The sequence below is a fragment of the Paramisgurnus dabryanus genome, chromosome 9 (assembly GCF_030506205.2).
Source record: "Paramisgurnus dabryanus chromosome 9, PD_genome_1.1, whole genome shotgun sequence".
Lineage (NCBI taxonomy): Eukaryota > Metazoa > Chordata > Actinopteri > Cypriniformes > Cobitidae > Paramisgurnus > Paramisgurnus dabryanus.
In genome coordinates, this window is record NC_133345.1 from 557439 (window position 1) to 581340 (window position 23902).

A 23902-nucleotide genomic window follows, 5' to 3' on the forward strand; every position below is an offset into this window, starting at 1 on the left:
CAGCTATGCTTCCAGGTCTGTCGACGTTGCTGTGGTGTTTCGACAGCTGTAGTATGAAGGGTAGTGAAAAAAGTTTTCAGGTGTTTTTAACATTCCAATCGGTCTCGTTCGCTTTTGTTGCGCCTTCAGCTGTGTCGAGGATGTTTAATTCGTCCTCGTATCACCTCCGCAAACTTGTAAAGAAAATAATTAAATACATTACAAAAACATTTCTTTATCAGCGTGTTCATTTCCACGCAAGCTTTTCGTTAAACCAATAAAGCCAACGAAACCACAGCAATTTTAAAACACACGGATTAGAAAAAACACCGTCACTCACGCACAAAAGAAGCAAATTCTTTTTTTATACTTGACTTATTTATCCCCGAGATGGGGAGCGCACCATTCATGGAAACACTGCAATACCATGTTGATGCATGGAGTGGAAGGAGCAAGCTCCGCTTCCATTTCCGAAGGTCAAAAATCCATTTAACATATAGTCCCCGGATAGGAGACGTATCAGACATTAAACTGATAAGAACAGATACTACACTTGATCTTAGCCAAAAGGCCGAGAAGCGATACCGGAATAGACGCAGCCAAAGGGGGAGCCGGCGAAGGCGCTGGCTTTTGGGGTGGAGGCTAGCGGGCATTTAACTCTATACGTTCTCATTGTATAACCCAGAGGTAGAACGTTGAGCTAGCAAATCAGAAGTTCATGTTTTAATGCAGGATCTGATCCACGCTCATGAGAGAGAGAGAGAGAGAGAGAGATAGAGAGAATTTAGAATTTTCAAAAAACCTTTATTACAAATTAAAACATTTTCATAACCTCAAATCAGAAAAAACAAAGAAAAAATATATATAGTAACGGAAATAACAAAAAAATAAGCCAACATAGGAGCAAAGAACAAATCATCTTCAATAACCAGACACAGAGCTCCTCCATAATACCAAATCAATTCAAAAGAAAGAAGATCATTCATTGCTTTAAAGTATCTAAAACCAATAAGGATTCTAGATTTAACTTATTTTAAAAACTGCTAATGTATCATGGCTTCCGGGTCTGTCAACGTTGCTGTGGTTTTTCGACAGCTGTAATATGAAGGGTAGAGTGAAAAAAAATATTTAAGTGTTTTGAACATCCCAATTTGTTCGTTTACTTAGTATTTTCTTAATGTTTTCGAGTTAAAAAATAATTCTTAAATCGAGATACATTTACTTAATAAGCAAAGTGGCTTAGAATTTAAGTCTTGTTTACTGAAATAAATTCTAAAATGTAATAGGTTAAGGCTTAAAACAAGTAAAAATATCTGCCAGTGGGGTAAGAAAAATAAACCTAAATTGAGTTTATTATTGAATTAAGTTGAAACTAGAATTAAGTTTATTTTTCTTACCCCGCTGGCAGATATTTTTTATTTGTTTTAAATATAAACCTGTTGATTTTTATAATTTATTTCAATTATTTTACAAAGTATGCGATCTGATTTTTTTAATCGCGGTGTTTCTTTTATTCCTCGTTTCTTTTCCGTGCATTTGCTTTATTTATTTATTTTTGCTTGTTGCATTTAAATGCACATTTGATTTGTTGCCACATTATTATGTGTTAATGTATTTTTTAACATGTTTATCAACAAAAAGTGCGTTATTATAATTAATTATATAGCTGTGAAATATATACAAGAATTCCCAGCAAAAACAAAACGTTTTTATAACAATTTTCTATTACAATACATAATATCTTAAGCCACTTTGCTTACCAAGTAAATGTATCTCCATTTAAGCATTGTCAGATATTCACTAGAAAACAAGACAAAAACAGTAAGTAAGATATTAATTTACTTTTTTCTTTCAAACATAAATTTACAGACGGCTGGAAATTTTTAATAAAATAACTAGCCATACCTATTCGGGTCTGCTCCCGTTTGCTGTGATGACGGGGGACTTAGTCCAAAGCACATTTTGAGGAATACTTACACATTTTACTTCTTATTTCTTTGAAATTAATTATGCATACACTATGGATTAAAAATGTCCCGACTGCGAACCTGATAAAACCCAGGTAAAAAGCAAATACAAATAAACCATTTTGATTTAGCAAAAGTTTACAAATAAATGCACTCCTTGCACACAACAAGCACGTCTAGTTACCATTCATATTTTGCGTGATTTAAGTTTCGTCGCATACATTTTGGAAGGCACACGATAAAAACAAAATAAGGCTTTTAATGTATGCCGACCTCATTCTCCGTTGAGGGCTTATCAATCATAATAAACGCTGTTAACTCTTCTCATTGAATGGTCTAAATCCAATGCTGGTAAAGAAATCAAATGTGCATTTAAACGCAACAAGCAAGCCGTAAAGCAATGGATGCAGGCAAACAAACGAGGAATAGCACATACAACACCACGATTAGATCATCGGGTCGCATACTTTGGAATTAATAAGAAATAATTATTCAGTCTAAAGAAATAAGAAGTAAAATGTCTAAGTATTTCTCCAAATGTGCACACTCATTACAATAAACGGGAGCAGACACGAATAGTTATGTATGTCTCGTTATTTTATTTAAAATTGATAAGCTGTCTAACATATGATATATTTTGATAATACGAAATGCTAAAAAAATAATATAACACCAATCGACAATATCTGTTATTGTTATTTTTACAAGTAAATTCATGTGTAGGAGAAAACAAAGCAGCTGTCAGTCCATACTATATTGAGTGGCCATCGTAGTGGTGCAACCTGAACGATGTTTTCCCTACTTCCGGTCAAAGCCGCCATTTTGTGAAATAGGCATATAGGTGACGCTGGAGCACGCGGCCATTGTCTCTGTTCAACAAAACAAGTATATATATACACATACGCATATTTTTCCTCAATCAATCACCGAATACAAGGTGCAATTCGATGCCAACTGACCCTTCTCTCTGGTTTCATGTTTGTAAGGAAAATTAAGGGGGAAATTACGATAGCATTTCAGCCAAACATTCATTCGTGCCACGCTGCTTTTCTTTGAACGAAAAAAAACCCTCTGCTCCCCCTACACAATTTCTTCTCCTGTTATTTTATGCTTAAAACAAGCAAATAAATCTGACTACAGGGTAAGAAAAAATTCGTGAACTTTTCCCATAAACACTTAATTCAAGAAAAATTGTCCCACCCCACTGGCCATTTTTTATCCACAATACACATTCGATGTCTGCAGGCACCATTGTCTTTGTTCAACGCAAACAATTCTGTTGCGTTTTTCTTTGAACGAAGTGCTCCGCCTAGATAATTTGACCCATATTCACATGGGTTTGTTTCTCGTTTTTTTTCTTTGAGAACAATCTATATAGCGCCTTCCACAATCGTTTTGGTGTTAGCTTTACGTAAAATAGAAACACAGAAAAGTACTGAGCGATGGAGAGACCACGAACGCGGATCGTATTATGGACCACGGACTGGCAAACAAACTGGCAACCACGCACTAAAGAAGCAAACTCTGATTTTAAACTCACCTTATTTGTCCCCGGAAAGCGCCAGAGTCGATGCACGGAGTGGACGGAACAAGCCTCGCTTCCATAGCCGAAGGTCAAAAATCCATTTAAACGTGTAGTCCCCGGTGTCCACTCGATCTCACCCAAAAAGCCGAGAAGCGATACCGCAATGGCATCCGGAGAAGGCGCTGGCTGTCGGGATGGAGGTTAGCGGGTCAGAGGTCCGGCACTGAAGGTCTGCGTTCATTATTCACCGTGTGCATTTCACTCTATATCCACTTTCTAATGTATAGCACTTGATAAGGATTAACAGTTTAAAAACAGAAATGCAAGACATCAGAAAATACATTTATTTTTTACTTTCATAACATGAGAGGTGTCATACAATAACAAATATGAGCTTTAAAATCACATTCCTAAGTTAAAAATATACATAAAAATAGATATATGGATCATTACACAAATCACTACTCAAAGGACCTATGTTAAATAACTGCTTCAATATTAATTAACAATAACATTTGGCCAAGGCAGTCCTTGTAAATAGACATATAAATAGACAAATAAAATCATGACATATATGCCGTAGAGCCTGAGATAGAGAAAAATAATAAGGAATTCTGCTTTTACTACCATCTCAGAAATATTGCCAGAATTAGAGGTTTTGTCTCAAGACAGGACTTAGAGAAACTTGTTCATGCTTTCATCACCAGCAGGGCCGATTATTGCAATGGTCAATGGATTTTAAAAGTACTGTTTCTTGTTTAAAAACCACTTCATGGCTACAATACATGACAGATATGCTAATCGAATATGAAACCGATTACTCGGATCAATAGGATCAGGTCATTTAGAAAAAACAAGGGTTCACTCAAAACAAGGTGCCTCAGCATTCAGTTATTATCAGCTTTCAGAAGAGATCAGATGTGCTTCAACAGTAGACACTTTTAAATCTAGATTAAAAACACATCAGTTTAACTTTGCATTTACTGAATGATTTAAAACAGTACGAATAAAACAGTACAAAAGAATAAAACAGTATGAACCTTACCTGTTATAAAGGGAATGAAGCTTACGGTATGGTGCTTACCTGCAGAAATAAATAAAGTACAATAAGAACACACAGAACTTCAATTTTCAAAATTATTTTAACATTAAATGATGATTATTTTACTGGTTTACCTGTTTGTGATTACCACAGGATCCCGTCACCTGGCTGCGGTCTTCATTTGGTGAACGGTTCTTCACTCATAATTGACCTATACAAGAAATAGAGAAGAATAATAAGCAATTCTGCTTTTACATGTAGATGTGTGCCCCAAGAACACAGACACACCGGCTCCAAAAAGTTTAAACAGTACACATTTCTGTTATTTTAATGTGGCAAATGTGTCAGCTTTAAAAGAAGCATACATTACCTTTTAAAGAGGAAATACCTTTTGCATGAAATACCTTTACTCCCAGCATAAGCAAGCAATTTTCAAAATGCTTTTAAAAGTAAATAGTGATTATTTTACTTGTTTACCTGTTTGTGATTACCATGGAATCCTGTCACCATCATTTTTAAGCTTGTAAAGCAAATAATGAAATATTGACTTAGTAGGAAAAAATATTTTGGAAGTATCGTGATAAATGATGAAGAAAATATTTTGCAAAGTGATGGTTAGCACACGGTTGATGGTACCTATTAAATTCCATCATATTTTTTTATTCCTACTATGGAAGTCAATGGTGACTATCTGCTGTGGGTTTACCATCATTCCTCAAAATACCTTCTTTTGTGTTACTCAGAAAAAAACTAATCCTCGTGTTGTTGTAAGCCTGTATGCATGAGTAAATGATGACAGAATTATCATCATAAATTGAAATATCCCTTTAAACTGTATTTCCCCCCTTAAACCTAAACTTATTTTCCTACAGCAAGTCATTTAGGTAATCAAGAAAATACTTTACCCGTTGTCTTTGTGAGTTAAACAAATACAGCTACGCTTCCAGGTCTGTCGACGTTGCTGTGGTTTTTCGACAGCTGTAGTATGAAGGGTAGCGAATGAATGAATACATTGCAAAAAATCATTTCTTACTTGTTATTTCGAACTGTTTTAACTATACAAATATCTAGAAAGTCTTAAAATAAGATGCATTTTTTGATGAGCAAAATGCCCTAAGAAAATAAACCTAGCCTTTAGGGAGAAAAAACTCAGAATTTGGGCTTAAAACAAGCAAATAAATCTGCCAAAGGGGTAAGAAACAAATCTAGATATAAACACTTAATTCAAGAAAAATTGTCGTAGCCCATTGGCAGATTTGTTGGCTGGTTTAATGTACATGCATGTACAATATTTCAATTTGTCTTGTATTTATTAGCATTTTGTATTGCCCAACGCTGTCTAGGTTGTTTAACTGTTGTCATTTTCTTATAAAAGCCTTTATAATTTATTAGTTTGGATGATTGCCATTCCCGAGAACCTCTTATATTGGAAGTAAAAGAATCATCTAAGCATTATTTTGTGCTCTTAGACATGTAGCCGTTTGATTGTGGTTCTATTTAATGGCTAGTCTATTCGTTTGGAATGGTCAAACGGCTATTAGATTTTCACTGACAGCCCAAATTAAGCCTTGTTTTAGCCTAGACACTTATTCGCTGTCTATTAAAAGTTATGTAGTCGTTGAATAGCCGCTTTTTTGATGACTAATGTATTCTTGGGCCGTGGTTAGACGTCTCTTGGATTTTACGTAAAACGACAAGCGAATCTATTTTTAACACAAAGGTCAGGGGAGAGCGCGAACGCAGTGCCCCACTATCAGAAATTTTGCAGTCGAGATTCCCACATTTGGGGAATTCGCAAAGGGTCAGCCCAACCGGAGTGCAATGGCTGAGCCTCGCCCTGGGTGAACCACCTTCATGATCATGGTGTCTCCCCTGCCAGGTAAGTATGAGCGACACCCTTTGAGGCCAGACGGCCGCATCTTCCTGTGACCGATCACATCGAACGGCGCCCCCGGAGGCCGTCCGACTAACATTTCATTTACTGTGTGTGACCAGGTGGAAAGCGCACGAAGCCACGTCTGAGACCAAACATTCTTCGAGATCTACCCTGTTTTTATTCCGTTTCCAGCCCGGTTGAACCGTGTAGAGTGAAATATGTGAAACAATTTAAATCAAATGGATTTAAATTGCGCATTCAAATATATGGTTTCGTTATTACAAAGTAACTTTACGTGGAATAGAAACAAAGAAATGTACAGAGCAATCAAGAAACAACGAAAGCATAGCAATTTTAGAACGTGGATAAATAAAAACACAGGGCTCAATGACTTACCCGTTGTCGTTGTGAGTTAAACAAGTACAGCTATGCTTCCAGGTCTGTCGACGTTGCTGTGGTGTTTCGACAGCTGTAGTATGAAGGGTAGTGAAAAAAGTTTTCAGGTGTTTTTAACATTCCAATCGGTCTCGTTCGCTTTTGTTGCGCCTTCAGCTGTGTCGAGGATGTTTAATTCGTCCTCGTATCACCTCCGCAAACTTGTAAAGAAAATAATTAAATACATTACAAAAACATTTCTTTATCAGCGTGTTCATTTCCACGCAAGCTTTTCGTTAAACCAATAAAGCCAACGAAACCACAGCAATTTTAAAACACACGGATTAGAAAAAACACCGTCACTCACGCACAAAAGAAGCAAATTCTTTTTTTATACTTGACTTATTTATCCCCGAGATGGGGAGCGCACCATTCATGGAAACACTGCAATACCATGTTGATGCATGGAGTGGAAGGAGCAAGCTCCGCTTCCATTTCCGAAGGTCAAAAATCCATTTAACATATAGTCCCCGGATAGGAGACGTATCAGACATTAAACTGATAAGAACAGATACTACACTTGATCTTAGCCAAAAGGCCGAGAAGCGATACCGGAATAGACGCAGCCAAAGGGGGAGCCGGCGAAGGCGCTGGCTTTTGGGGTGGAGGCTAGCGGGCATTTAACTCTATACGTTCTCATTGTATAACCCAGAGGTAGAACGTTGAGCTAGCAAATCAGAAGTTCATGTTTTAATGCAGGATCTGATCCACGCTCATGAGAGAGAGAGAGAGAGAGAGAGAGATAGAGAGAATTTAGAATTTTCAAAAAACCTTTATTACAAATTAAAACATTTTCATAACCTCAAATCAGAAAAAACAAAGAAAAAATATATATAGTAACGGAAATAACAAAAAAATAAGCCAACATAGGAGCAAAGAACAAATCATCTTCAATAACCAGACACAGAGCTCCTCCATAATACCAAATCAATTCAAAAGAAAGAAGATCATTCATTGCTTTAAAGTATCTAAAACCAATAAGGATTCTAGATTTAACTTATTTTAAAAACTGCTAATGTATCATGGCTTCCGGGTCTGTCAACGTTGCTGTGGTTTTTCGACAGCTGTAATATGAAGGGTAGAGTGAAAAAAAATATTTAAGTGTTTTGAACATCCCAATTTGTTCGTTTACTTAGTATTTTCTTAATGTTTTCGAGTTAAAAAATAATTCTTAAATCGAGATACATTTACTTAATAAGCAAAGTGGCTTAGAATTTAAGTCTTGTTTACTGAAATAAATTCTAAAATGTAATAGGTTAAGGCTTAAAACAAGTAAAAATATCTGCCAGTGGGGTAAGAAAAATAAACCTAAATTGAGTTTATTATTGAATTAAGTTGAAACTAGAATTAAGTTTATTTTTCTTACCCCGCTGGCAGATATTTTTTATTTGTTTTAAATATAAACCTGTTGATTTTTATAATTTATTTCAATTATTTTACAAAGTATGCGATCTGATTTTTTTAATCGCGGTGTTTCTTTTATTCCTCGTTTCTTTTCCGTGCATTTGCTTTATTTATTTATTTTTGCTTGTTGCATTTAAATGCACATTTGATTTGTTGCCACATTATTATGTGTTAATGTATTTTTTAACATGTTTATCAACAAAAAGTGCGTTATTATAATTAATTATATAGCTGTGAAATATATACAAGAATTCCCAGCAAAAACAAAACGTTTTTATAACAATTTTCTATTACAATACATAATATCTTAAGCCACTTTGCTTACCAAGTAAATGTATCTCCATTTAAGCATTGTCAGATATTCACTAGAAAACAAGACAAAAACAGTAAGTAAGATATTAATTTACTTTTTTCTTTCAAACATAAATTTACAGACGGCTGGAAATTTTTAATAAAATAACTAGCCATACCTATTCGGGTCTGCTCCCGTTTGCTGTGATGACGGGGGACTTAGTCCAAAGCACATTTTGAGGAATACTTACACATTTTACTTCTTATTTCTTTGAAATTAATTATGCATACACTATGGATTAAAAATGTCCCGACTGCGAACCTGATAAAACCCAGGTAAAAAGCAAATACAAATAAACCATTTTGATTTAGCAAAAGTTTACAAATAAATGCACTCCTTGCACACAACAAGCACGTCTAGTTACCATTCATATTTTGCGTGATTTAAGTTTCGTCGCATACATTTTGGAAGGCACACGATAAAAACAAAATAAGGCTTTTAATGTATGCCGACCTCATTCTCCGTTGAGGGCTTATCAATCATAATAAACGCTGTTAACTCTTCTCATTGAATGGTCTAAATCCAATGCTGGTAAAGAAATCAAATGTGCATTTAAACGCAACAAGCAAGCCGTAAAGCAATGGATGCAGGCAAACAAACGAGGAATAGCACATACAACACCACGATTAGATCATCGGGTCGCATACTTTGGAATTAATAAGAAATAATTATTCAGTCTAAAGAAATAAGAAGTAAAATGTCTAAGTATTTCTCCAAATGTGCACACTCATTACAATAAACGGGAGCAGACACGAATAGTTATGTATGTCTCGTTATTTTATTTAAAATTGATAAGCTGTCTAACATATGATATATTTTGATAATACGAAATGCTAAAAAAATAATATAACACCAATCGACAATATCTGTTATTGTTATTTTTACAAGTAAATTCATGTGTAGGAGAAAACAAAGCAGCTGTCAGTCCATACTATATTGAGTGGCCATCGTAGTGGTGCAACCTGAACGATGTTTTCCCTACTTCCGGTCAAAGCCGCCATTTTGTGAAATAGGCATATAGGTGACGCTGGAGCACGCGGCCATTGTCTCTGTTCAACAAAACAAGTATATATATACACATACGCATATTTTTCCTCAATCAATCACCGAATACAAGGTGCAATTCGATGCCAACTGACCCTTCTCTCTGGTTTCATGTTTGTAAGGAAAATTAAGGGGGAAATTACGATAGCATTTCAGCCAAACATTCATTCGTGCCACGCTGCTTTTCTTTGAACGAAAAAAAACCCTCTGCTCCCCCTACACAATTTCTTCTCCTGTTATTTTATGCTTAAAACAAGCAAATAAATCTGACTACAGGGTAAGAAAAAATTCGTGAACTTTTCCCATAAACACTTAATTCAAGAAAAATTGTCCCACCCCACTGGCCATTTTTTATCCACAATACACATTCGATGTCTGCAGGCACCATTGTCTTTGTTCAACGCAAACAATTCTGTTGCGTTTTTCTTTGAACGAAGTGCTCCGCCTAGATAATTTGACCCATATTCACATGGGTTTGTTTCTCGTTTTTTTTCTTTGAGAACAATCTATATAGCGCCTTCCACAATCGTTTTGGTGTTAGCTTTACGTAAAATAGAAACACAGAAAAGTACTGAGCGATGGAGAGACCACGAACGCGGAACGTATTATGGACCACGGACTGGCAAACAAACTGGCAACCACGCACTAAAGAAGCAAACTCTGATTTTAAACTCACCTTATTTGTCCCCGGAAAGCGCCAGAGTCGATGCACGGAGTGGACGGAACAAGCCTCGCTTCCATAGCCGAAGGTCAAAAATCCATTTAAACGTGTAGTCCCCGGTGTCCACTCGATCTCACCCAAAAAGCCGAGAAGCGATACCGCAATGGCATCCGGAGAAGGCGCTGGCTGTCGGGATGGAGGTTAGCGGGTCAGAGGTCCGGCACTGAAGGTCTGCGTTCATTATTCACCGTGTGCATTTCACTCTATATCCACTTTCTAATGTATAGCACTTGATAAGGATTAACAGTTTAAAAACAGAAATGCAAGACATCAGAAAATACATTTATTTTTTACTTTCATAACATGAGAGGTGTCATACAATAACAAATATGAGCTTTAAAATCACATTCCTAAGTTAAAAATATACATAAAAATAGATATATGGATCATTACACAAATCACTACTCAAAGGACCTATGTTAAATAACTGCTTCAATATTAATTAACAATAACATTTGGCCAAGGCAGTCCTTGTAAATAGACATATAAATAGACAAATAAAATCATGACATATATGCCGTAGAGCCTGAGATAGAGAAAAATAATAAGGAATTCTGCTTTTACTACCATCTCAGAAATATTGCCAGAATTAGAGGTTTTGTCTCAAGACAGGACTTAGAGAAACTTGTTCATGCTTTCATCACCAGCAGGGCCGATTATTGCAATGGTCAATGGATTTAAAAAGTACTGTTTCTTGTTTAAAAACCACTTCATGGCTACAATACATGACAGATATGCTAATCGAATATGAAACCGATTACTCGGATCAATAGGATCAGGTCATTTAGAAAAAACAAGGGTTCACTCAAAACAAGGTGCCTCAGCATTCAGTTATTATCAGCTTTCAGAAGAGATCAGATGTGCTTCAACAGTAGACACTTTTAAATCTAGATTAAAAACACATCAGTTTAACTTTGCATTTACTGAATGATTTAAAACAGTACGAATAAAACAGTACAAAAGAATAAAACAGTATGAACCTTACCTGTTATAAAGGGAATGAAGCTTACGGTATGGTGCTTACCTGCAGAAATAAATAAAGTACAATAAGAACACACAGAACTTCAATTTTCAAAATTATTTTAACATTAAATGATGATTATTTTACTGGTTTACCTGTTTGTGATTACCACAGGATCCCGTCACCTGGCTGCGGTCTTCATTTGGTGAACGGTTCTTCACTCATAATTGACCTATACAAGAAATAGAGAAGAATAATAAGCAATTCTGCTTTTACATGTAGATGTGTGCCCCAAGAACACAGACACACCGGCTCCAAAAAGTTTAAACAGTACACATTTCTGTTATTTTAATGTGGCAAATGTGTCAGCTTTAAAAGAAGCATACATTACCTTTTAAAGAGGAAATACCTTTTGCATGAAATACCTTTACTCCCAGCATAAGCAAGCAATTTTCAAAATGCTTTTAAAAGTAAATAGTGATTATTTTACTTGTTTACCTGTTTGTGATTACCATGGAATCCTGTCACCATCATTTTTAAGCTTGTAAAGCAAATAATGAAATATTGACTTAGTAGGAAAAATTATTTTGGAAGTATCGTGATAAATGATGAAGAAAATATTTTGCAAAGTGATGGTTAGCACACGGTTGATGGTACCTATTAAATTCCATCATATTTTTTTATTCCTACTATGGAAGTCAATGGTGACTATCTGCTGTGGGTTTACCATCATTCCTCAAAATACCTTCTTTTGTGTTACTCAGAAAAAAACTAATCCTCGTGTTGTTGTAAGCCTGTATGCATGAGTAAATGATGACAGAATTATCATCATAAATTGAAATATCCCTTTAAACTGTATTTCCCCCCTTAAACCTAAACTTATTTTCCTACAGCAAGTCATTTAGGTAATCAAGAAAATACTTTACCCGTTGTCTTTGTGAGTTAAACAAATACAGCTACGCTTCCAGGTCTGTCGACGTTGCTGTGGTTTTTCGACAGCTGTAGTATGAAGGGTAGCGAATGAATGAATACATTGCAAAAAATCATTTCTTACTTGTTATTTCGAACTGTTTTAACTATACAAATATCTAGAAAGTCTTAAAATAAGATGCATTTTTTGATGAGCAAAATGCCCTAAGAAAATAAACCTAGCCTTTAGGGAGAAAAAACTCAGAATTTGGGCTTAAAACAAGCAAATAAATCTGCCAAAGGGGTAAGAAACAAATCTAGATATAAACACTTAATTCAAGAAAAATTGTCGTAGCCCATTGGCAGATTTGTTGGCTGGTTTAATGTACATGCATGTACAATATTTCAATTTGTCTTGTATTTATTAGCATTTTGTATTGCCCAACGCTGTCTAGGTTGTTTAACTGTTGTCATTTTCTTATAAAAGCCTTTATAATTTATTAGTTTGGATGATTGCCATTCCCGAGAACCTCTTATATTGGAAGTAAAAGAATCATCTAAGCATTATTTTGTGCTCTTAGACATGTAGCCGTTTGATTGTGGTTCTATTTAATGGCTAGTCTATTCGTTTGGAATGGTCAAACGGCTATTAGATTTTCACTGACAGCCCAAATTAAGCCTTGTTTTAGCCTAGACACTTATTCGCTGTCTATTAAAAGTTATGTAGTCGTTGAATAGCCGCTTTTTTGATGACTAATGTATTCTTGGGCCGTGGTTAGACGTCTCTTGGATTTTACGTAAAACGACAAGCGAATCTATTTTTAACACAAAGGTCAGGGGAGAGCGCGAACGCAGTCCCCCACTATCAGAAATTTTGCAGTCGAGATTCCCACATTTGGGGAATTCGCAAAGGGTCAGCCCAACCGGAGTGCAATGGCTGAGCCTCGCCCTGGGTGAACCACCTTCATGATCATGGTGTCTCCCCTGCCAGGTAAGTATGAGCGACACCCTTTGAGGCCAGACGGCCGCATCTTCCTGTGACCGATCACATCGACGGCGCCCCCGGAGGCCGTCCGACTAACATTTCATTTACTGTGTGTGACCAGGTGGAAAGCGCACGAAGCCACGTCTGAGACCAAACATTCTTCGAGATCTACCCTGTTTTTATTCCGTTTCCAGCCCGGTTGAACCGTGTAGAGTGAAATATGTGAAACAATTTAAATCAAATGGATTTAAATTGCGCATTCAAATATATGGTTTCGTTATTACAAAGTAACTTTACGTGGAATAGAAACAAAGAAATGTACAGAGCAATCAAGAAACAACGAAAGCATAGCAATTTTAGAACGTGGATAAATAAAAACACAGGGCTCAATGACTTACCCGTTGTCGTTGTGAGTTAAACAAGTACAGCTATGCTTCCAGGTCTGTCGACGTTGCTGTGGTGTTTCGACAGCTGTAGTATGAAGGGTAGTGAAAAAAGTTTTCAGGTGTTTTTAACATTCCAATCGGTCTCGTTCGCTTTTGTTGCGCCTTCAGCTGTGTCGAGGATGTTTAATTCGTCCTCGTATCACCTCCGCAAACTTGTAAAGAAAATAATTAAATACATTACAAAAACATTTCTTTATCAGCGTGTTCATTTCCACGCAAGCTTTTCGTTAAACCAATAAAGCCAACGAAACCACAGCAATTTTAAAACACACGGATTAGAAAAAACACCGTCACTCACGCACAAAAGAAGCAAATTCTTTTTTTATACTTGACTTATTTATCCCCGAGATGGGGAGCGCACCATTCATGGAAACACTGCAATACCATGTTGATGCATGGAGTGGAAGGAGCAAGCTCCGCTTCCATTTCCGAAGGTCAAAAATCCATTTAACATATAGTCCCCGGATAGGAGACGTATCAGACATTAAACTGATAAGAACAGATACTACACTTGATCTTAGCCAAAAGGCCGAGAAGCGATACCGGAATAGACGCAGCCAAAGGGGGAGCCGGCGAAGGCGCTGGCTTTTGGGGTGGAGGCTAGCGGGCATTTAACTCTATACGTTCTCATTGTATAACCCAGAGGTAGAACGTTGAGCTAGCAAATCAGAAGTTCATGTTTTAATGCAGGATCTGATCCACGCTCATGAGAGAGAGAGAGAGAGAGAGAGATAGAGAGAATTTAGAATTTTCAAAAAACCTTTATTACAAATTAAAACATTTTCATAACCTCAAATCAGAAAAAACAAAGAAAAAATATATATAGTAACGGAAATAACAAAAAAATAAGCCAACATAGGAGCAAAGAACAAATCATCTTCAATAACCAGACACAGAGCTCCTCCATAATACCAAATCAATTCAAAAGAAAGAAGATCATTCATTGCTTTAAAGTATCTAAAACCAATAAGGATTCTAGATTTAACTTATTTTAAAAACTGCTAATGTATCATGGCTTCCGGGTCTGTCAACGTTGCTGTGGTTTTTCGACAGCTGTAATATGAAGGGTAGAGTGAAAAAAAATATTTAAGTGTTTTGAACATCCCAATTTGTTCGTTTACTTAGTATTTTCTTAATGTTTTCGAGTTAAAAAATAATTCTTAAATCGAGATACATTTACTTAATAAGCAAAGTGGCTTAGAATTTAAGTCTTGTTTACTGAAATAAATTCTAAAATGTAATAGGTTAAGGCTTAAAACAAGTAAAAATATCTGCCAGTGGGGTAAGAAAAATAAACCTAAATTGAGTTTATTATTGAATTAAGTTGAAACTAGAATTAAGTTTATTTTTCTTACCCCGCTGGCAGATATTTTTTATTTGTTTTAAATATAAACCTGTTGATTTTTATAATTTATTTCAATTATTTTACAAAGTATGCGATCTGATTTTTTTAATCGCGGTGTTTCTTTTATTCCTCGTTTCTTTTCCGTGCATTTGCTTTATTTATTTATTTTTGCTTGTTGCATTTAAATGCACATTTGATTTGTTGCCACATTATTATGTGTTAATGTATTTTTTAACATGTTTATCAACAAAAAGTGCGTTATTATAATTAATTATATAGCTGTGAAATATATACAAGAATTCCCAGCAAAAACAAAACGTTTTTATAACAATTTTCTATTACAATACATAATATCTTAAGCCACTTTGCTTACCAAGTAAATGTATCTCCATTTAAGCATTGTCAGATATTCACTAGAAAACAAGACAAAAACAGTAAGTAAGATATTAATTTACTTTTTTCTTTCAAACATAAATTTACAGACGGCTGGAAATTTTTAATAAAATAACTAGCCATACCTATTCGGGTCTGCTCCCGTTTGCTGTGATGACGGGGGACTTAGTCCAAAGCACATTTTGAGGAATACTTACACATTTTACTTCTTATTTCTTTGAAATTAATTATGCATACACTATGGATTAAAAATGTCCCGACTGCGAACCTGATAAAACCCAGGTAAAAAGCAAATACAAATAAACCATTTTGATTTAGCAAAAGTTTACAAATAAATGCACTCCTTGCACACAACAAGCACGTCTAGTTACCATTCATATTTTGCGTGATTTAAGTTTCGTCGCATACATTTTGGAAGGCACACGATAAAAACAAAATAAGGCTTTTAATGTATGCCGACCTCATTCTCCGTTGAGGGCTTATCAATCATAATAAACGCTGTTAACTCTTCTCATTGAATGGTCTAAATCCAATGCTGGTAAAGAAATCAAATGTGCATTTAAACGCAACAAGCAAGCCGTAAAGCAATGGATGCAGGCAAACAAACGAGGAATAGCACATACAACACCACGATTAGATCATCGGGTCGCATACTTTGGAATTAATAAGAAATAATTATTCAGTCTAAAGAAATAAGAAGTAAAATGTCTAAGTATTTCTCCAAATGTGCACACTCATTACAATAAACGGGAGCAGACACGAATAGTTATGTATGTCTCGTTATTTTATTTAAAATTGATAAGCTGTCTAACATATGATATATTTTGATAATACGAAATGCTAAAAAAATAATATAACACCAATCGACAATATCTGTTATTGTTATTTTTACAAGTAAATTCATGTGTAGGAGAAAACAAAGCAGCTGTCAGTCCATACTATATTGAGTGGCCATCGTAGTGGTGCAACCTGAACGATGTTTTCCCTACTTCCGGTCAAAGCCGCCATTTTGTGAAATAGGCATATAGGTGACGCTGGAGCACGCGGCCATTGTCTCTGTTCAACAAAACAAGTATATATATACACATACGCATATTTTTCCTCAATCAATCACCGAATACAAGGTGCAATTCGATGCCAACTGACCCTTCTCTCTGGTTTCATGTTTGTAAGGAAAATTAAGGGGGAAATTACGATAGCATTTCAGCCAAACATTCATTCGTGCCACGCTGCTTTTCTTTGAACGAAAAAAAACCCTCTGCTCCCCCTACACAATTTCTTCTCCTGTTATTTTATGCTTAAAACAAGCAAATAAATCTGACTACAGGGTAAGAAAAAATTCGTGAACTTTTCCCATAAACACTTAATTCAAGAAAAATTGTCCCACCCCACTGGCCATTTTTTATCCACAATACACATTCGATGTCTGCAGGCACCATTGTCTTTGTTCAACGCAAACAATTCTGTTGCGTTTTTCTTTGAACGAAGTGCTCCGCCTAGATAATTTGACCCATATTCACATGGGTTTGTTTCTCGTTTTTTTTCTTTGAGAACAATCTATATAGCGCCTTCCACAATCGTTTTGGTGTTAGCTTTACGTAAAATAGAAACACAGAAAAGTACTGAGCGATGGAGAGACCACGAACGCGGATCGTATTATGGACCACGGACTGGCAAACAAACTGGCAACCACGCACTAAAGAAGCAAACTCTGATTTTAAACTCACCTTATTTGTCCCCGGAAAGCGCCAGAGTCGATGCACGGAGTGGACGGAACAAGCCTCGCTTCCATAGCCGAAGGTCAAAAATCCATTTAAACGTGTAGTCCCCGGTGTCCACTCGATCTCACCCAAAAAGCCGAGAAGCGATACCGCAATGGCATCCGGAGAAGGCGCTGGCTGTCGGGATGGAGGTTAGCGGGTCAGAGGTCCGGCACTGAAGGTCTGCGTTCATTATTCACCGTGTGCATTTCACTCTATATCCACTTTCTAATGTATAGCACTTGATAAGGATTAACAGTTTAAAAACAGAAATGCAAGACATCAGAAAATACATTTATTTTTTACTTTCATAACATGAGAGGTGTCATACAATAACAAATATGAGCTTTAAAATCACATTCCTAAGTTAAAAATATACATAAAAATAGATATATGGATCATTACACAAATCACTACTCAAAGGACCTATGTTAAATAACTGCTTCAATATTAATTAACAATAACATTTGGCCAAGGCAGTCCTTGTAAATAGACATATAAATAGACAAATAAAATCATGACATATATGCCGTAGAGCCTGAGATAGAGAAAAATAATAAGGAATTCTGCTTTTACTACCATCTCAGAAATATTGCCAGAATTAGAGGTTTTGTCTCAAGACAGGACTTAGAGAAACTTGTTCATGCTTTCATCACCAGCAGGGCCGATTATTGCAATGGTCAATGGATTTAAAAAGTACTGTTTCTTGTTTAAAAACCACTTCATGGCTACAATACATGACAGATATGCTAATCGAATATGAAACCGATTACTCGGATCAATAGGATCAGGTCATTTAGAAAAAACAAGGGTTCACTCAAAACAAGGTGCCTCAGCATTCAGTTATTATCAGCTTTCAGAAGAGATCAGATGTGCTTCAACAGTAGACACTTTTAAATCTAGATTAAAAACACATCAGTTTAACTTTGCATTTACTGAATGATTTAAAACAGTACGAATAAAACAGTACAAAAGAATAAAACAGTATGAACCTTACCTGTTATAAAGGGAATGAAGCTTACGGTATGGTGCTTACCTGCAGAAATAAATAAAGTACAATAAGAACACACAGAACTTCAATTTTCAAAATTATTTTAACATTAAATGATGATTATTTTACTGGTTTACCTGTTTGTGATTACCACAGGATCCCGTCACCTGGCTGCGGTCTTCATTTGGTGAACGGTTCTTCACTCATAATTGACCTATACAAGAAATAGAGAAGAATAATAAGCAATTCTGCTTTTACATGTAGATGTGTGCCCCAAGAACACAGACACACCGGCTCCAAAAAGTTTAAACAGTACACATTTCTGTTATTTTAATGTGGCAAATGTGTCAGCTTTAAAAGAAGCATACATTACCTTTTAAAGAGGAAATACCTTTTGCATGAAATACCTTTACTCCCAGCATAAGCAAGCAATTTTCAAAATGCTTTTAAAAGTAAATAGTGATTATTTTACTTGTTTACCTGTTTGTGATTACCATGGAATCCTGTCACCATCATTTTTAAGCTTGTAAAGCAAATAATGAAATATTGACTTAGTAGGAAAAAATATTTTGGAAGTATCGTGATAAATGATGAAGAAAATATTTTGCAAAGTGATGGTTAGCACACGGTTGATGGTACCTATTAAATTCCATCATATTTTTTTATTCCTACTATGGAAGTCAATGGTGACTATCTGCTGTGGGTTTACCATCATTCCTCAAAATACCTTCTTTTGTGTTACTCAGAAAAAAACTAATCCTCGTGTTGTTGTAAGCCTGTATGCATGAGTAAATGATGACAGAATTATCATCATAAATTGAAATATCCCTTTAAACTGTATTTCCCCCCTTAAACCTAAACTTATTTTCCTACAGCAAGTCATTTAGGTAATCAAGAAAATACTTTACCCGTTGTCTTTGTGAGTTAAACAAATACAGCTACGCTTCCAGGTCTGTCGACGTTGCTGTGGTTTTTCGACAGCTGTAGTATGAAGGGTAGCGAATGAATGAATACATTGCAAAAAATCATTTCTTACTTGTTATTTCGAACTGTTTTAACTATACAAATATCTAGAAAGTCTTAAAATAAGATGCATTTTTTGATGAGCAAAATGCCCTAAGAAAATAAACCTAGCCTTTAGGGAGAAAAAACTCAGAATTTGGGCTTAAAACAAGCAAATAAATCTGCCAAAGGGGTAAGAAACAAATCTAGATATAAACACTTAATTCAAGAAAAATTGTCGTAGCCCATTGGCAGATTTGTTGGCTGGTTTAATGTACATGCATGTACAATATTTCAATTTGTCTTGTATTTATTAGCATTTTGTATTGCCCAACGCTGTCTAGGTTGTTTAACTGTTGTCATTTTCTTATAAAAGCCTTTATAATTTATTAGTTTGGATGATTGCCATTCCCGAGAACCTCTTATATTGGAAGTAAAAGAATCATCTAAGCATTATTTTGTGCTCTTAGACATGTAGCCGTTTGATTGTGGTTCTATTTAATGGCTAGTCTATTCGTTTGGAATGGTCAAACGGCTATTAGATTTTCACTGACAGCCCAAATTAAGCCTTGTTTTAGCCTAGACACTTATTCGCTGTCTATTAAAAGTTATGTAGTCGTTGAATAGCCGCTTTTTTGATGACTAATGTATTCTTGGGCCGTGGTTAGACGTCTCTTGGATTTTACGTAAAACGACAAGCGAATCTATTTTTAACACAAAGGTCAGGGGAGAGCGCGAACGCAGTGCCCCACTATCAGAAATTTTGCAGTCGAGATTCCCACATTTGGGGAATTCGCAAAGGGTCAGCCCAACCGGAGTGCAATGGCTGAGCCTCGCCCTGGGTGAACCACCTTCATGATCATGGTGTCTCCCCTGCCAGGTAAGTATGAGCGACACCCTTTGAGGCCAGACGGCCGCATCTTCCTGTGACCGATCACATCGAACGGCGCCCCCGGAGGCCGTCCGACTAACATTTCATTTACTGTGTGTGACCAGGTGGAAAGCGCACGAAGCCACGTCTGAGACCAAACATTCTTCGAGATCTACCCTGTTTTTATTCCGTTTCCAGCCCGGTTGAACCGTGTAGAGTGAAATATGTGAAACAATTTAAATCAAATGGATTTAAATTGCGCATTCAAATATATGGTTTCGTTATTACAAAGTAACTTTACGTGGAATAGAAACAAAGAAATGTACAGAGCAATCAAGAAACAACGAAAGCATAGCAATTTTAGAACGTGGATAAATAAAAACACAGGGCTCAATGACTTACCCGTTGTCGTTGTGAGTTAAACAAGTACAGCTATGCTTCCAGGTCTGTCGACGTTGCTGTGGTGTTTCGACAGCTGTAGTATGAAGGGTAGTGAAAAAAGTTTTCAGGTGTTTTTAACATTCCAATCGGTCTCGTTCGCTTTTGTTGCGCCTTCAGCTGTGTCGAGGATGTTTAATTCGTCCTCGTATCACCTCCGCAAACTTGTAAAGAAAATAATTAAATACATTACAAAAACATTTCTTTATCAGCGTGTTCATTTCCACGCAAGCTTTTCGTTAAACCAATAAAGCCAACGAAACCACAGCAATTTTAAAACACACGGATTAGAAAAAACACCGTCACTCACGCACAAAAGAAGCAAATTCTTTTTTTATACTTGACTTATTTATCCCCGAGATGGGGAGCGCACCATTCATGGAAACACTGCAATACCATGTTGATGCATGGAGTGGAAGGAGCAAGCTCCGCTTCCATTTCCGAAGGTCAAAAATCCATTTAACATATAGTCCCCGGATAGGAGACGTATCAGACATTAAACTGATAAGAACAGATACTACACTTGATCTTAGCCAAAAGGCCGAGAAGCGATACCGGAATAGACGCAGCCAAAGGGGGAGCCGGCGAAGGCGCTGGCTTTTGGGGTGGAGGCTAGCGGGCATTTAACTCTATACGTTCTCATTGTATAACCCAGAGGTAGAACGTTGAGCTAGCAAATCAGAAGTTCATGTTTTAATGCAGGATCTGATCCACGCTCATGAGAGAGAGAGAGAGAGAGAGAGAGATAGAGAGAATTTAGAATTTTCAAAAAACCTTTATTACAAATTAAAACATTTTCATAACCTCAAATCAGAAAAAACAAAGAAAAAATATATATAGTAACGGAAATAACAAAAAAATAAGCCAACATAGGAGCAAAGAACAAATCATCTTCAATAACCAGACACAGAGCTCCTCCATAATACCAAATCAATTCAAAAGAAAGAAGATCATTCATTGCTTTAAAGTATCTAAAACCAATAAGGATTCTAGATTTAACTTATTTTAAAAACTGCTAATGTATCATGGCTTCCGGGTCTGTCAACGTTGCTGTGGTTTTTCGACAGCTGTAATATGAAGGGTAGAGTGAAAAAAAATATTTAAGTGTTTTGAACATCCCAATTTGTTCGTTTACTTAGTATTTTCTTAATGTTTTCGAGTTAAAAAATAATTCTTAAATCGAGATACATTTACTTAATAAGCAAAGTGGCTTAGAATTTAAGTCTTGTTTACTGAAATAAATTCTAAAATGTAATAGGTTAAGGCTTAAAACAAGTAAAAATATCTGCCAGTGGGGTAAGAAAAATAAACCTAAATTGAGTTTATTATTGAATTAAGTTGAAACTAGAATTAAGTTTATTTTTCTTACCCCGCTGGCAGATATTTTTTATTTGTTTTAAATATAAACCTGTTGATTTTTATAATTTATTTCAATTATTTTACAAAGTATGCGATCTGATTTTTTTAATCGCGGTGTTTCTTTTATTCCTCGTTTCTTTTCCGTGCATTTGCTTTATTTATTTATTTTTGCTTGTTGCATTTAAATGCACATTTGATTTGTTGCCACATTATTATGTGTTAATGTATTTTTTAACATGTTTATCAACAAAAAGTGCGTTATTATAATTAATTATATAGCTGTGAAATATATACAAGAATTCCCAGCAAAAACAAAACGTTTTTATAACAATTTTCTATTACAATACATAATATCTTAAGCCACTTTGCTTACCAAGTAAATGTATCTCCATTTAAGCATTGTCAGATATTCACTAGAAAACAAGACAAAAACAGTAAGTAAGATATTAATTTACTTTTTTCTTTCAAACATAAATTTACAGACGGCTGGAAATTTTTAATAAAATAACTAGCCATACCTATTCGGGTCTGCTCCCGTTTGCTGTGATGACGGGGGACTTAGTCCAAAGCACATTTTGAGGAATACTTACACATTTTACTTCTTATTTCTTTGAAATTAATTATGCATACACTATGGATTAAAAATGTCCCGACTGCGAACCTGATAAAACCCAGGTAAAAAGCAAATACAAATAAACCATTTTGATTTAGCAAAAGTTTACAAATAAATGCACTCCTTGCACACAACAAGCACGTCTAGTTACCATTCATATTTTGCGTGATTTAAGTTTCGTCGCATACATTTTGGAAGGCACACGATAAAAACAAAATAAGGCTTTTAATGTATGCCGACCTCATTCTCCGTTGAGGGCTTATCAATCATAATAAACGCTGTTAACTCTTCTCATTGAATGGTCTAAATCCAATGCTGGTAAAGAAATCAAATGTGCATTTAAACGCAACAAGCAAGCCGTAAAGCAATGGATGCAGGCAAACAAACGAGGAATAGCACATACAACACCACGATTAGATCATCGGGTCGCATACTTTGGAATTAATAAGAAATAATTATTCAGTCTAAAGAAATAAGAAGTAAAATGTCTAAGTATTTCTCCAAATGTGCACACTCATTACAATAAACGGGAGCAGACACGAATAGTTATGTATGTCTCGTTATTTTATTTAAAATTGATAAGCTGTCTAACATATGATATATTTTGATAATACGAAATGCTAAAAAAATAATATAACACCAATCGACAATATCTGTTATTGTTATTTTTACAAGTAAATTCATGTGTAGGAGAAAACAAAGCAGCTGTCAGTCCATACTATATTGAGTGGCCATCGTAGTGGTGCAACCTGAACGATGTTTTCCCTACTTCCGGTCAAAGCCGCCATTTTGTGAAATAGGCATATAGGTGACGCTGGAGCACGCGGCCATTGTCTCTGTTCAACAAAACAAGTATATATATACACATACGCATATTTTTCCTCAATCAATCACCGAATACAAGGTGCAATTCGATGCCAACTGACCCTTCTCTCTGGTTTCATGTTTGTAAGGAAAATTAAGGGGGAAATTACGATAGCATTTCAGCCAAACATTCATTCGTGCCACGCTGCTTTTCTTTGAACGAAAAAAAACCCTCTGCTCCCCCTACACAATTTCTTCTCCTGTTATTTTATGCTTAAAACAAGCAAATAAATCTGACTACAGGGTAAGAAAAAATTCGTGAACTTTTCCCATAAACACTTAATTCAAGAAAAATTGTCCCACCCCACTGGCCATTTTTTATCCACAATACACATTCGATGTCTGCAGGCACCATTGTCTTTGTTCAACGCAAACAATTCTGTTGCGTTTTTCTTTGAACGAAGTGCTCCGCCTAGATAATTTGACCCATATTCACATGGGTTTGTTTCTCGTTTTTTTTCTTTGAGAACAATCTATATAGCGCCTTCCACAATCGTTTTGGTGTTAGCTTTACGTAAAATAGAAACACAGAAAAGTACTGAGCGATGGAGAGACCACGAACGCGGAACGTATTATGGACCACGGACTGGCAAACAAACTGGCAACCACGCACTAAAGAA

The 23902-nt window shown here is 35.9% G+C and overlaps 7 non-coding genes across 7 annotated transcripts; all 7 read right to left on the bottom strand.

The window, feature by feature from the left end:
* Positions 1-371: 371 nt before the first annotated feature.
* Positions 372-562, bottom strand: LOC135753474 (U2 spliceosomal RNA). Its single transcript, XR_010533660.1, has one exon. It is a non-coding gene; the product is annotated as a U2 spliceosomal RNA (small nuclear RNA).
* A 5673-nt stretch (positions 563-6235) lies between these two features.
* LOC135753543 (U1 spliceosomal RNA) lies at positions 6236-6400 on the bottom strand. The gene has a single exon (XR_010533713.1). It is a non-coding gene; the product is annotated as a U1 spliceosomal RNA (small nuclear RNA).
* Positions 6401-7183: 783 nt separating this feature from the next.
* On the bottom strand, positions 7184-7374 carry LOC135753475 (U2 spliceosomal RNA). Its single transcript, XR_010533661.1, has one exon. It is a non-coding gene; the product is annotated as a U2 spliceosomal RNA (small nuclear RNA).
* A 5675-nt stretch (positions 7375-13049) lies between these two features.
* On the bottom strand, positions 13050-13214 carry LOC135753529 (U1 spliceosomal RNA). The gene has a single exon (XR_010533700.1). It is a non-coding gene; the product is annotated as a U1 spliceosomal RNA (small nuclear RNA).
* A 782-nt stretch (positions 13215-13996) lies between these two features.
* On the bottom strand, positions 13997-14187 carry LOC135753476 (U2 spliceosomal RNA). Its single transcript, XR_010533662.1, has one exon. It is a non-coding gene; the product is annotated as a U2 spliceosomal RNA (small nuclear RNA).
* A 5673-nt stretch (positions 14188-19860) lies between these two features.
* LOC135753426 (U1 spliceosomal RNA) lies at positions 19861-20025 on the bottom strand. Its single transcript, XR_010533614.1, has one exon. It is a non-coding gene; the product is annotated as a U1 spliceosomal RNA (small nuclear RNA).
* A 783-nt stretch (positions 20026-20808) lies between these two features.
* On the bottom strand, positions 20809-20999 carry LOC135753478 (U2 spliceosomal RNA). The gene has a single exon (XR_010533664.1). It is a non-coding gene; the product is annotated as a U2 spliceosomal RNA (small nuclear RNA).
* Between the last annotated feature and the right edge of the window lie 2903 nt (positions 21000-23902).